Here is a 12,961-nt window from a genome sequence, read left to right on the forward strand (position 1 = left end):
TTATGCAAACTCGTTGCAAGATTTTAAGCGGATCAATAACTACATTCTTGTTGGGCAGTTTAATAGATCTTGTGTTTAATGCCAAATTGTTTTTCCGTTTGAAAGCTACTTTGTCGAAAGTTTTCCCAACAATGAGCTTCACTCCTTCTGTTCCAAGGTGTTGGGCCATGTGACATTTTATCTCAGGACCTCCGACTAAACCACTACTGAGAGAGATCAACTTGTCAGTAACTGTAAATGGGGGGTGAAGTTTGAACCAGGTTTAGAGTTTTCCAACATCATGGTTATCTCGAATGATACGAGCAGGCCTCATATCCACATGTTGTTCTCCAGTGGGACAAGAGATTCGGCAGAAGTTTTCCAGTTCCTCACATATGTTTACCATAAAACTCATTCCCATTGTCCACCTTAACTATACTATTCACAGGGTGTCTCAAGTTTGGGCGGACCCGCAATGTTATTTATGTTATTTTATTTTTTCTATTTTGTTCAAACTTCTGTGAATAATGTAATATTGAACCAGAGATAAATGTAGTAAAAAATATTTTGTTTTGACGCGAGCAAAGTAAACAAAACATCTTATCAGTTGTTACCTATGATCTTATCTTGGTTAACATTTGTTGGGAATCGGCTGAGTACACAGGTTACCACTCCCTCACAGCAAAATTCGATAGTTTATTGGCCGAATCGACCCTCAATTTTCAAGTCATTAACCTTGAATAAAATAAAATAATAATATTCAAGACAACAAGGCAACATCAGGTCTGTTTCAAGCACCTAAGTCAACAGAGGTTTGGGTTGGAACAGCCTGTCGGATTTTATTGCCTATTCCCCCTGTCACAAGCTTAAATAATTAAGCATAATAAACAAAACCAAGCAGTTTACAAGGAAAATTTCAAGGACCCAAGGCTAAATCAGGATTAATTACTGACTGAACCAAGGATGTGTTAAAAAAAAAACGTTTGAATTTTATTGGCCACATTTATTAAGACTAGTGTGCCTGTTGCTCTAGATCGAGCAATTGTAACTGAGCGTGGATAGCCTCAACGTTTTTTAAACATTATTAAATCTCAAGGACAGACACTATGTTTTGTTGGAGTAATGCTAAAAGAACCAGTCTTCGGCCATGGAGTATACACGTGAGCACGCCTGTCACTCATGTCGACAGGCACACGTGGTTCATAGGTAGTACAATCTTCAAAATTTTAAATTAACCAAAATAAGTATTTTTCCATGTTGAAAATAAATTTAAATCTGAAAGAATCATTTAGGTTTAAGTCGAACGATTAAAAAAGAATCTTTTACTGACTGGCGACTGTCACAAAAAAAAACTGCTAATACGTTAACTGCGAACTCAATCCACCTTCCCCACTTTTACCAACAAAACCAATTAAAGTACCCAAACACGTTAAATAAAATAGACCAATGAAATATCCTTCTTCCGTGTCTAGATTGCTCATGAATCCGTGCACCAGGTTCGCTTGTATAAATATAAATATATGGATATATATATACAATACAATACAAATGAATTGTAAAGGATATTTTCTTTTTGGCATCTGGAGATATAAAAACTAAAAAGTCAATCGGTCCCAGGTTCAGGTCTCATCATGAGGCCTATGGTAAAAGCTTATTACCTATTTTGGAAATTTTTTAAAAGAAATTTACAAAATAAAGTTTTATAGTGAAATAAGCATAATTATGGATATTCAGAAAACTAGAAGTTTATTCAATGATAATGTTCAATGGCAGAATGATAATAACATAAGTAAGTGAAATTCTAGAAATTCGCTCCGCATAGAAAACGAGCCTGAGGTTGGCCTCTGTCAGATAGAGTAAATTTGACAATATTCACGTATGCGGTCAGATGACAAAGTTTGCTGGATAACCAAAATACCGACGTCAAAACACAACTGACACTTTGTACCAACAAACACTGACTGTTGTTATCGTTGACATTTGTCATCTCTGTTCTCGCTGACGTGAAACAAATTTAGGCTAAGAGAAAATAATTATGTCTTCTGCTTTTTACATAAATAAATGTATTTAATAATATTCTAGGTGTGTAACAAAAATGAATTGTGGTAGCAAACCCACAAATAAAAACACATTTTTGGGTAAAACTTTATTTGATTTAAATACACACAACCGCTGTTATTAATTGTTACTAGATGTCCTGCAGTGGTCTAAAGATTGACCAAGAATATGTAATGTACAGACTTCTCTATTTTCACCCCACGCTGTAAATAAAACATGTTATTTGATTTTTTTCTGTTCATATTTCGTCACTCAAGACTTTGTTTTGGATAAATGAAATGTAATAATGGGATCAATGAATACATATTAAAATGAAAATTTAGAAAAATACCCCCGCCACAGCTAATTAGCTGAATAAGTCATTATATTTGCCTGATTGGATTTTTACTTTACCTATGTAAATAACATAAGGTTTAACAAGTACAGTACTTAGGTGTGCTGCTTCAGGGGGGTAATACATGTGTTTTGTAGAAACATTTTTCCATCCTAGTACAAAGTAAATGAATTTTATGAAAATATATCCATAAACAAGCAGATTACAACAATTTACTTATTCTCCATAAAACATGGTAATTTAAAATTGACATATTTTTTAAAAATTTTCTTCGTAATCGATGACTAAACAAAAACACTTCAATACACTAAATTATTTGCTTTTTTATGCTCTACAAAATGGTTAAGTTAAAATTACAAAAAAAAAACTCGTTTCCATTGTCCGATCATGCTGGTTCGCAAACTCGTTTGAATAAAAAGTAGGTTTACGATTTTGTATCAAATTTCATTAAAATATGATGATTTTCGCTCATACTATATATGAATTTGAACGGATGATTATTTTGGCCTCTGGGGACATCAAAACGAAAAAGTAATGCAGTCCCGTAACTAGGTCTTACCATTAGACCTTTATTAATGGCTTATTCTCTATGGAAAATTTGCAAAATATTAGTACATTTTCCAACATAAATACAAATAACTTATCATAATAGGCTTTTGCAATAGCTCGAAACAAACATTAACGCATACTGTCGAAAAAATATTATTTTAATGAATAGCAGATTATTTTTTGGATGTAAAATTAAGCCATGTTAACACTTGCAATTAGATCTAATGCTTATCAGTAAATCAAGTACCACTCATAGAAAAGTGAGCCTGGTGCGATCTCAAGTACATCATATGACTAAAGTTGACAATATGTTTGTTGGATGATATGCTATAATCAACCGATTTATACGTACTTCTTCGTCTGCAGTTTTGAGAGGTTGCCAAATCATAGAAGTATTTATTTCGTCATTGTTAATACATGCTTTCAGCGAGAGGAATTTTTATAGTAGTACTATGGGTACACACAAAATAAAACTGCACTTTTCGATCGGAATGTGGCACTTTCTGTGATCCTAGCTGATGCCAAATGTAAATTTCCACTTAGGAAACCACTTCCAATTCTATGTAGAACACCAAAATGGCGGCCATTAAAGAGGCCCGCTATATGTCAATGAACTGTTACACCTTATTGGTTGTATCTACGCTTCTAATTGTCTAATTTCAATCAATTTTGATTCTATGTCCATAACATACTACAAGGGTAACAGGAGGGGTTCCCAAATCTGTTGAATGCATTTTAGTGGAGAGAGCTGGGAAATCCTTCCTATCCTAAAAGATCTAAAGTAATTTGTTTAGTTAAAATAGCAGACTTATTATACATCTTAAGGACTTGAGGTTGCGCTCTATCTCAGCTCGGATTTCTCAATACAAAGTTGCTGAGCGCTGATGTTCCTATTGCATTGAACAGTGCCATGAAGAGCGCTTGCAAGCCTTTCAAATCTGGGTGATTGCGTCGTTATCTTTCAACTTTTTAATAAAGTAACTGCAGATTCATGTTTTTTAAAAACCTATTGCACTTATTTTAAAATTTTTACCAATTTTTAGCGAATTTCCCATAATAGGGAATAAGCTATTACCGTAGTACTCATGGTAAGACCTGGACGTGGGACCGATTTTTTTTTCGTTTTGAGGTCCCTAGAGGCTAAAATCACCATCCGTTCAAATTCATATATATATATATATATATACCAAAAAATGGTTACCAAATAAAGATAAAAAAATGGTTTAAAAATGGTTTGTGTGGGCATATCTAATATATAAAATTCTCGTGTCACAGTGTTTGTCTGCAAACTCCTCCGGAACGACTTCACCGATCGTTATGAAATTTGGTGTGTAAATTCTGTAGGTATGCGAATCGGACGTAAACTATTTCCCGTTTCGAAATTCTTAAAAGGGCTCCGCCCCAGTGGCTCTGGAGTTTCCCATGTTAACCTTATGAGAAATGGAATTAATGAATCTTAACAGCTGTTTCAATTAAACAAGTTGGTTCTGTTCTATGATGTTCAATAGCATTAAAGTTACAAGGATTACCAACAGGGTGCAGCACTATTATTTCTTTTACATTTATGACAACAGCTAATTTGCAACCAAAAGGTGAGTGAGCGTAGCGAACGAACTTCAACCTGGAGGCGAGTTGGCGTAGCGAACGAGCTCCAACCCAAAGGTGAGTGAGCGTAGCGAACGAACCTCAACCAGGACGTGATTGAGCGATGCGAACGAGATCATCTTGAAAATTAAACGTAACGGTACTTTCTTTCCATCGGTCTGTCTTAGGGGAAACCTATAACTTAGGCGATACGAAGTTCGCCGGGTCAGCTAGTATATATATATATATATATGGTATGTGTAACCGTTAGCACGATAACTCGAGCAAAAATGGTCCGATTTTGATGAAATTTGGTACAAACGTGTAAACCTACGTTTATTCGAACGAGTTCGCGATCCAGCATGATCGGACCATGGGAACGGGGGTTTACGGGGGGTTTTATGGGGTAAAAATAGGTTTTTCCCATTTTTGACCAAAAAAACATAAAATTTAGCATTTTCTTTCCAAACCATTTTGTAGAGCTCTAAAAAACAAATAATTTAGTATATTGAAGTGTTATTATGCGCCTAATGGTTACGGAGAAAATTCCAAAAATTGTAAATTTAAAATTCCCATGTTATTCTTATGGAGAATAAGTCAACTGTTGTAGTTTGCTTGTTTATGAACATATTTTGATCAAATCTGGAAAATGTTTTTATTTCTTACTAACTATTAACATTTTACAAAAAAAAAAAACAGTTTTACCCTCCCTGATGCAGCAAACCTAAGTACTTGTTAAACTAATTCTATTTAAATAGGGAATAAATTTTATATTTTTAAGTACACATTTCAGTGTAAGTCCAATCAGTCAAATGGAAATTCGCTTAGTCTGCAGGTTTGCTGCGGCGGGGGTATTTACATTGTACCAAGATCTTTTAAACCGGTTAAAATTATTGGGGCTACAAACAGTAAGAACTAAAACCCTTACATTTGAACGCACCAGACGGGTAGATTGCAGCCTTAAATTAAATCACTATATTAGCCGAGTTAGTGAAATATAGTTGGTTCAAAACATCATTTCAAGTATACAAATTTAGGATCTACGAGTATTTAGACAGTTAAGCTGATTTTCATACAAAAGCTAAACATGTGTTGTAGCAGGAGCCATAATGACTAAATGTTCCCAAACCTGATTCGTCGCGTCCTGCGGGTATTAATACCCCAAAATGTGTGAAAATGTTCACAAAATTTAAGCAGTTTAGGGATGTTCCCCCACCAATATTTTTGCTTAATGTATGTGACAGCTGATGGACGTTTTGGCAAACATCAACTTTTGGACTATTGTTTATTTTTATATATATACCCTATATATTTATAAGGTATATTTATAAGGGAGGGGAGATTCCCCTGAACAGCCTGAAATACTTGAACGAAGTATAATGACAGTATGAATATTATTTAATTTCATATACTTTTTAAGCAATATATTAAAAGAGTCACCTCGACTTGATTTGTATACCACATAACCTTCTTTTTATTGGGTAGATGATATGAAGGACAGGGAAAGCTGAATTTGACAGGAAAATACGATATATGATCGGGGTTTATGATGTTACAGGGCAAAACTCTCAAATTAGCTGGTGACACTGAACGCGTAACAAAATATCACCAGTTTACATTCCCCTTATACATTCCACCAGTATAAGAGGTTTTCTTTAGTTTAAGTCCTGACTTGAGTCAATTTGTAAAACAGTTTTGAACTGAAATTCGCTCATGAATAAAGACCTTATTTATTTGAATTATTTATTTATTCCACGTGGATGATAGAACGCCACTTCAGCTGAAATGTTTTTCCACGGAATGAAAGTTTATTTACTGTGACTCAGAAATCAATAAAAATCATGGAAAGGTTGTCTTTTAGCTGTACATTTTTATAGCTACATAAAAACAGTATTTCAATAGTCAAATACTATTGCTTATGATTTTAATAGCTTTAAAAATCAATGAATATTTTATGTTTTATTTTTATTTTTAAATGTTTTATGATTTATAAAAACGGTTTTAAGTAGTACTTCTAAAGTCATGAAACTCTACTTAGTTTCTTTAACATAGTAATATATAGACGTGCGACTTAGCTCAACAATTTATTACATTTTATTATGTCAAAACAGATTATGCGAAGGTAAGAAATATAAAATACTAGCTGTTACCCAGTTTAACATACCTTGAACTGTTATTGTGCAAGGTGTGTTAGCATTTTATTGTCTATAGTTTAAAATTCTATAGTTATAAAATAACCATACATATTCACATAAATGTAAGATTTAATTGTAATAGGTATTACATTATTTATGTAATCTTCTGGTGGTGTTAAATAAAATAGCCATACGGTGAAAAAATCATTTAAAACTAAAATTAACCCGTAAGTCATTACCCTGACAACAATTAAAAAGTTATTAAGTAGGAACGAAAACCATTTGATTATTTAAAATTGTTATTTAAAGGTTCACACGTCTGATGAAGGATTACTAGAGAGTTAGTAAGCCAGAATTGAGACATGCTAATAACTAAAATAATATAAGATCAATACGGAATAATGTTCCTAATTCTAACCATTTACAATAAATCTATGCATAAATAATTTACTAAATTATAAACCATACACATGGCTGGAGCAATTGATTAATAAACATTTATAAGATGCTTCACAAAGAAAACCAAACATCGTGAGAAAAACTTTGCGTGAGAAGTTTGGAAGAAGATAAAATTATGTTTATCTTCTGTACGCCAATTCCGACCCACGATGGTATATCCCAACCCTTGCTATTGGATCCATCGCAACGAACATTCGGTTTTATTCATGAGAATAAGAGAAAAAGGTTCAACAACGTATTTGATAAGGTTGTCTTACTCCTTGGGATATTTTAAGATACGGTCTAGTTATATAGCTAACGTACTATAGGTTGAGTTCCCCCCTAACTTTTTCTACATTTCTTAAGATATCAACTCCGGACCACATCAGATAATTGTCGAATAGTTAGTACTTCATTTTGACTAGGTATACATTTTTGGCCGCCATTTTGGATCCACCATATTGGAAACAAAGTTTGTTTAAATGTAAAAGTAGAGTGTGACCCATTGTTTCAAATAGATTTTTACGCTGAATACAATGCTGCAATCTGTTTAAAAAAACCTTTATCCATTCTGAGAACTTTTTATAACTTTATTTTTAGCCCATTTTAACAATTTGCATTTGCAAACTAAGACCATAATCTCAAAATAATGCTAGATAAAGATAAGTATACTGGTGTATGCTTATCTTTATCTAGCATTATTAAATTTTATGAACATTTATCTACATTTATTATGAATGGTCCATTCAATGCCGACCTATTGTCACGTGGTTATGACGGATGTATTTTTTCGGCCGCCATCTTGAATCCGCCATTTTTAAATGTGATAAATTATTCTAAATATAAAGGTGGTATTGTACCCCATCATTTTGAACTACTTTTTTATGCTGAACTCAATGCTGCAATACGTTTTTTGTTATCAAGCTTACCTGATGAAATATTACAATAATTTTTATAAAAAATGTCAATATTTCAAAAACCAAATATGAAAATGATAAACGGATTGCGGCATTGAGTTCAGCATAAAAAAATTAGTTCAAAATTATGGGTCAAATTATGAACAGTTGGCAGACGCAATAACAAACAATGTATGTAAAACCTTCACAGACACAAATGTACACATGTACTTTTTTCTTATATGGTTAATCACAATCACATTTTCCTATTTGTTGTTATATACAACAACAGATCTTTAGCATCTTATATATTAAACACTTTTGCAAAACCTATGGCAGCTAGACTGGACTTATAGACTTTGCAGGACCGATAACCTTTGTTTTGGTCCATTAGTATGGACTAATGGACCAAAACAAAGGTTATCGGTCCTATAAAATGCAAATAAAACCTGCACATACAGGAGTGATAACCTTTCTTTTGGTACAACCCGCGTGTAAATTGGTCCAGTAGTATGGTCAGGGTGGCTGTCATCACCATGAGAAAAGTTTAATTTCCATTTTTTACCCAATTAACATAAATATTTTCAAATTACAAATATAACCTGTATATATAGGTTATATAGGTATATATAGGTATATATAGGTCCATACTAATGGACCAAAACAAAGGTTATCGGTCCTATATATACAGGTTATATTTGTAATTTGAAAATATTTATGTTAATTGGGTAAAAAATGGAAATTAAACTTTTCTCATGGTGATGACAGCCACCCTGACCATACTACTGGACCAATTTACACGCGGGTTGTACCAAAAGAAAGGTTATCACTCCTGTATGTGCAGGTTTTATTTGTATTTTAAGAAAATTTATGTTAATTGGATCAACAATGGAAAATAAACTTTTCTTATGGAGTTATAGCTAATTCTATAAATATAAAGGTTACTTACAGTCTTCGCAATCCTGTTAATTGAGCACTACGGCCGTTTCGGAGATAACTCCATCGTCGGGTGCGTAGTCATTATACACTAATCTGAGCTATTTACATATTTACATTTTTTACGTGGTTTCTTCATTTTCATTGCGTCAAAGTTTAATAAATAGTACATACAACACAAAACACGGACACGACACGAAAACATTAAGGCACGTGCACGGCTAAAAACTGACGACCGACTGATCGAACTTTATCACTGCAGAAGTTTGGTGGACGACTGGAACAGCTGATAACACGTGTACCAACATAGCTACTCAAATTATACCTTGTCCTGTTTGATTTGTATTATTTTCTCAAAAATTGGATTGGCTGCTGAATTAGTCTGGGAATTAATTATTAAGTTCGGTTCTATAGCTGTACTGGTGTAAATGTGGAAATTTTCAATACAATTAAGTTTGTGACCTTTGCTACCAATGTGGAGTATTTCTAAACTATTAATTTCAGAGTGGTCGTGGCAATACTGTTGGATGTGTTCTGCATTATTTGAGACAGGATTTGGTTTCTTGATAGCACTTATATGTTCTTTATATCTGGTCTTAAAACATCTACCAGTCTGTCCGATATAGTAGGAATCACATTCTCCGCATTTAAGCTTATACACGCCTGACTTCTCTAGTATAGGCGTAGTAGTCGTGGAGCTGACAACTTACGTTGAAGGTTGTTGCTAGTTCTGTATGCAACTGAATAGTTATGCCTACTAAAAGGACGAGTTGCTAAACGTTGGTTGAGTTTACAGAACTCTAGTGTCACGTACTTTTTATCAGTTTTTTCTTTGGCATTTTTATTATTAGCTTTACTCTTGATTCTCCTGTGCAGTTTATCAATCATGACAGAGCTGTAACCGTTATTCAAGGCAATGTATTTTATTGTGTTAAGTTCATTTCTATAATTTTCTTCACTTAAAGGTATGTTAATCAATCTGTAGAGCATTGAATTGTAGGCTGCAATTTTGTGAGAGTGGAGTGATTAGAGCTGCTATGGATGGTTGGTTTTCTATAAATATTAAAAAGGTGTTTGTTATCGGATTTTGTTATTGTCAGGTCAAGGAAGTTGATAGAAGAGCTTTTCTCATGTTCTACTGTGAATTTAAGTCTAGGATGGATATTATTAAGATATTTCCCAAACAGGTCAATTTGTCTGTTATTGCCTTTGAATAAGCTCAGATTAGTGTATAAAGACTACGCACCCGACGATGGAGTTATCTCCGAAACGGCCGTAGTGCTCAATTAACAGGATTGCGAAGACTTTAAGTAACCTTTATATTTATTACACGCAATCTGCCACACTGATTAATCTTAATTCTATAAGTTAATAGACAAGCATGTTTATTGAAAACATTTAAAAAACATAGTACGGAAAAAGTGAATAAATGTAGTAGTCAGCTACTTGCTGTGCTATAATCAGTAAGAGGAAGCAGACTTTGTCAGGTGGTAGGAAAATATACATTTAAACTCTCTTTAGCTAATATATGAGAATAATTATTCAACAGAGTATTGCTTTAAACATCTACGCCTCAAAAAATGAATCAAAATCTTTAAAAGTTAGTCATATCTTTTTATATATACCATATCACTTTTTAAATATATATTACTTTTAGGACCCACAGGAGTGAAACTGTAGATTGCAGTATGATCGATTTTTGCGATGAGAAAATTGAGAGGAAAAAGTTCTCACAGCTTGGGAGGCGACACTGAACGCATAACAAAATATCACCCCAGTTTATATTGTATAGTGATGATAGAACGCTACTTCAGCTGAAGTGTATCTCCATGGAATGGAAGTTTATTTATTACGTTCCAGTTAATCCAGTAAAACTCTTGTGAATGCCGTTGTGTACCTAAATTTATTTTAAATCTAACGAAAAAATTTCTATAATATTTTACACAAAGCATTGCTAAACGAGTTATTTGCTTTGAACGTGATTACTCCCGCTAGTTTTTCCTTAAACAGTGTCTACCGTTACTTTTAATTTGGGTTGGGTAAAAAAACACCTTGTACTTTTTTATTACTATTGTGAAATTAATTTTTACCTAAACACAACAACGCATTCACTACCCACCTGAAGCTACTAGGTATGCGGTCTCAGGTCTGCCAATTGAGCTGAGTGAACAAAACAGCTAACAAATAATAATTAATTAAAAATAAAATTTTAATTGTAAAGTATTCTACTAACATAAAGACGTAGTGAACAATACAGTAATACTTCATCATACGAGTAGAACACCTAACGTCCATTTACTTTTTTTATACTTGGAATTCTTCCGATAAAAATGGCTCAGTTAGGTTCATCCTAATAATAGGCTCTTGTTAGGTGCATCCTTGACAGAGATGTACCAAAATCGCACAGGCAAGCTTTAGCGAGGATTGCCTATGTAAAAAGTTTTGTCAATTTAATTTAATGGACGCAGTTATTTTTAAAACAAAAGGCGAAAATTCGTTGTACAAAGCCAGTCCAATGCACTTTTCAAATTGCAAATAAGGAAATCTGCAAGTTAATTTTCATTGTAGGCAAATTTGCACATGATTTAAGCTGCAGTAGGCTACCTATGCTACCAATACATAGGCATGCACAGGTTCAAAGATTATTCCAAAGAAGTAAAACGACAACATTTTTAAGTAAATATGTGTTAAGGTATTGGCAGTCATCCTGTTCATGACAAAGGACACGACATAGGTACACTAGTTTGTTCTTATTACACATAATAAACTACTTTGTTTGTAATAATACGTATATTATTATTATTTTTTGTTTCTATTTTTAACATTATAGTTCATAAATTGTGAGGCAAAAATGTATAAAACATCCATGAAATATTTTTAGGCAGCATTCCTTTTACACTTTAGAGTAAAATATGTAGACTTTCAATCCTTTTGAATCAGCAAAACTATTGCATGTCTTCTAGTATATTTTAAGTTTCGAGCAAAAATCTAAAATTTTATATGTGGCCTAAAATTAGACATATTTCAGTTAACATCAACACACTAAAATGACGCCAACACATACATCCATCAACAGGTTTTCAGCAGAATGAGAAGTTTAAATTCAGTAAAAACACCACGGTGGAGTTGTAACATGTTGTGTATCAGTAACTATGTGTACTCACATCTACATGTGTTCATCTAACACGGACTATTGACAGACACAAACACAATGTTTACACAACTGTCAGAGATACGAAGTGTCAACAGTCAACATACCACGGAGGAGTTGTAACGTATTGTATCAGTAACTATGTGTACTCTCATGTAAATGTGTTCATTTAGCACGGACTATTGCCAGACACAAACACAATGTTTACACAACTGTCAGAGATACGAAGTGTCAATAGTAAAAACACCACGGTGGAGTTGTGACATGTTATGTATCAGTAACTATGTGTACTCTCATGTACATGTGTTCATCTAGCACGGTCTATTGACAGACACAAACACAATGTTTACACAACTGTCAGAGATACGAAGTGTCAACAGTCAAAACACCACGGTGGAGTTGTAACGTGTTGTGTATCAGTAATGTGTACTCTCATGTACATGTGTTCATCTAGCACGGACTATTGACGGACACAAACACAATGTTTACACAACTGTCAGAGATACAAAGTGTCAACAGTCAAAACACCACGGCGGAGTTGTAACATGTTGTGTATCAGTAACTATGTGTACTCTCATGTATATGAGTTCATCTAACATGGACTATTGACAGACACAAACACAATGTTTACACAACTGTCAGAGATACAAAGTGTCAACAGTCAAAACACCACGGCGGAGTTGTGACATTTTAGGTATCAGTATCTATGTGTTCTCACATCTACATGTGCTCATCTAACATGGACTATTGACAGACACAAACACAATGTTTACACAACTGTCAGAGATACGAAGTGTCAACAGTCAAACACCACGGTGGAGTTGTAACATGTTGTGTATCAGTAACTATGTGTACTCACATGTACATGTGTTCATCTAGCACTGACTATTGACAGACACAA

This window comes from Macrosteles quadrilineatus, unplaced genomic scaffold (genome assembly GCF_028750875.1).
Source record: "Macrosteles quadrilineatus isolate MER2022 unplaced genomic scaffold, UCM_ALF_1.0 Scaffold_1__1_contigs__length_201487025, whole genome shotgun sequence".
NCBI classification, from domain to species: Eukaryota; Metazoa; Arthropoda; class Insecta; order Hemiptera; family Cicadellidae; genus Macrosteles; species Macrosteles quadrilineatus.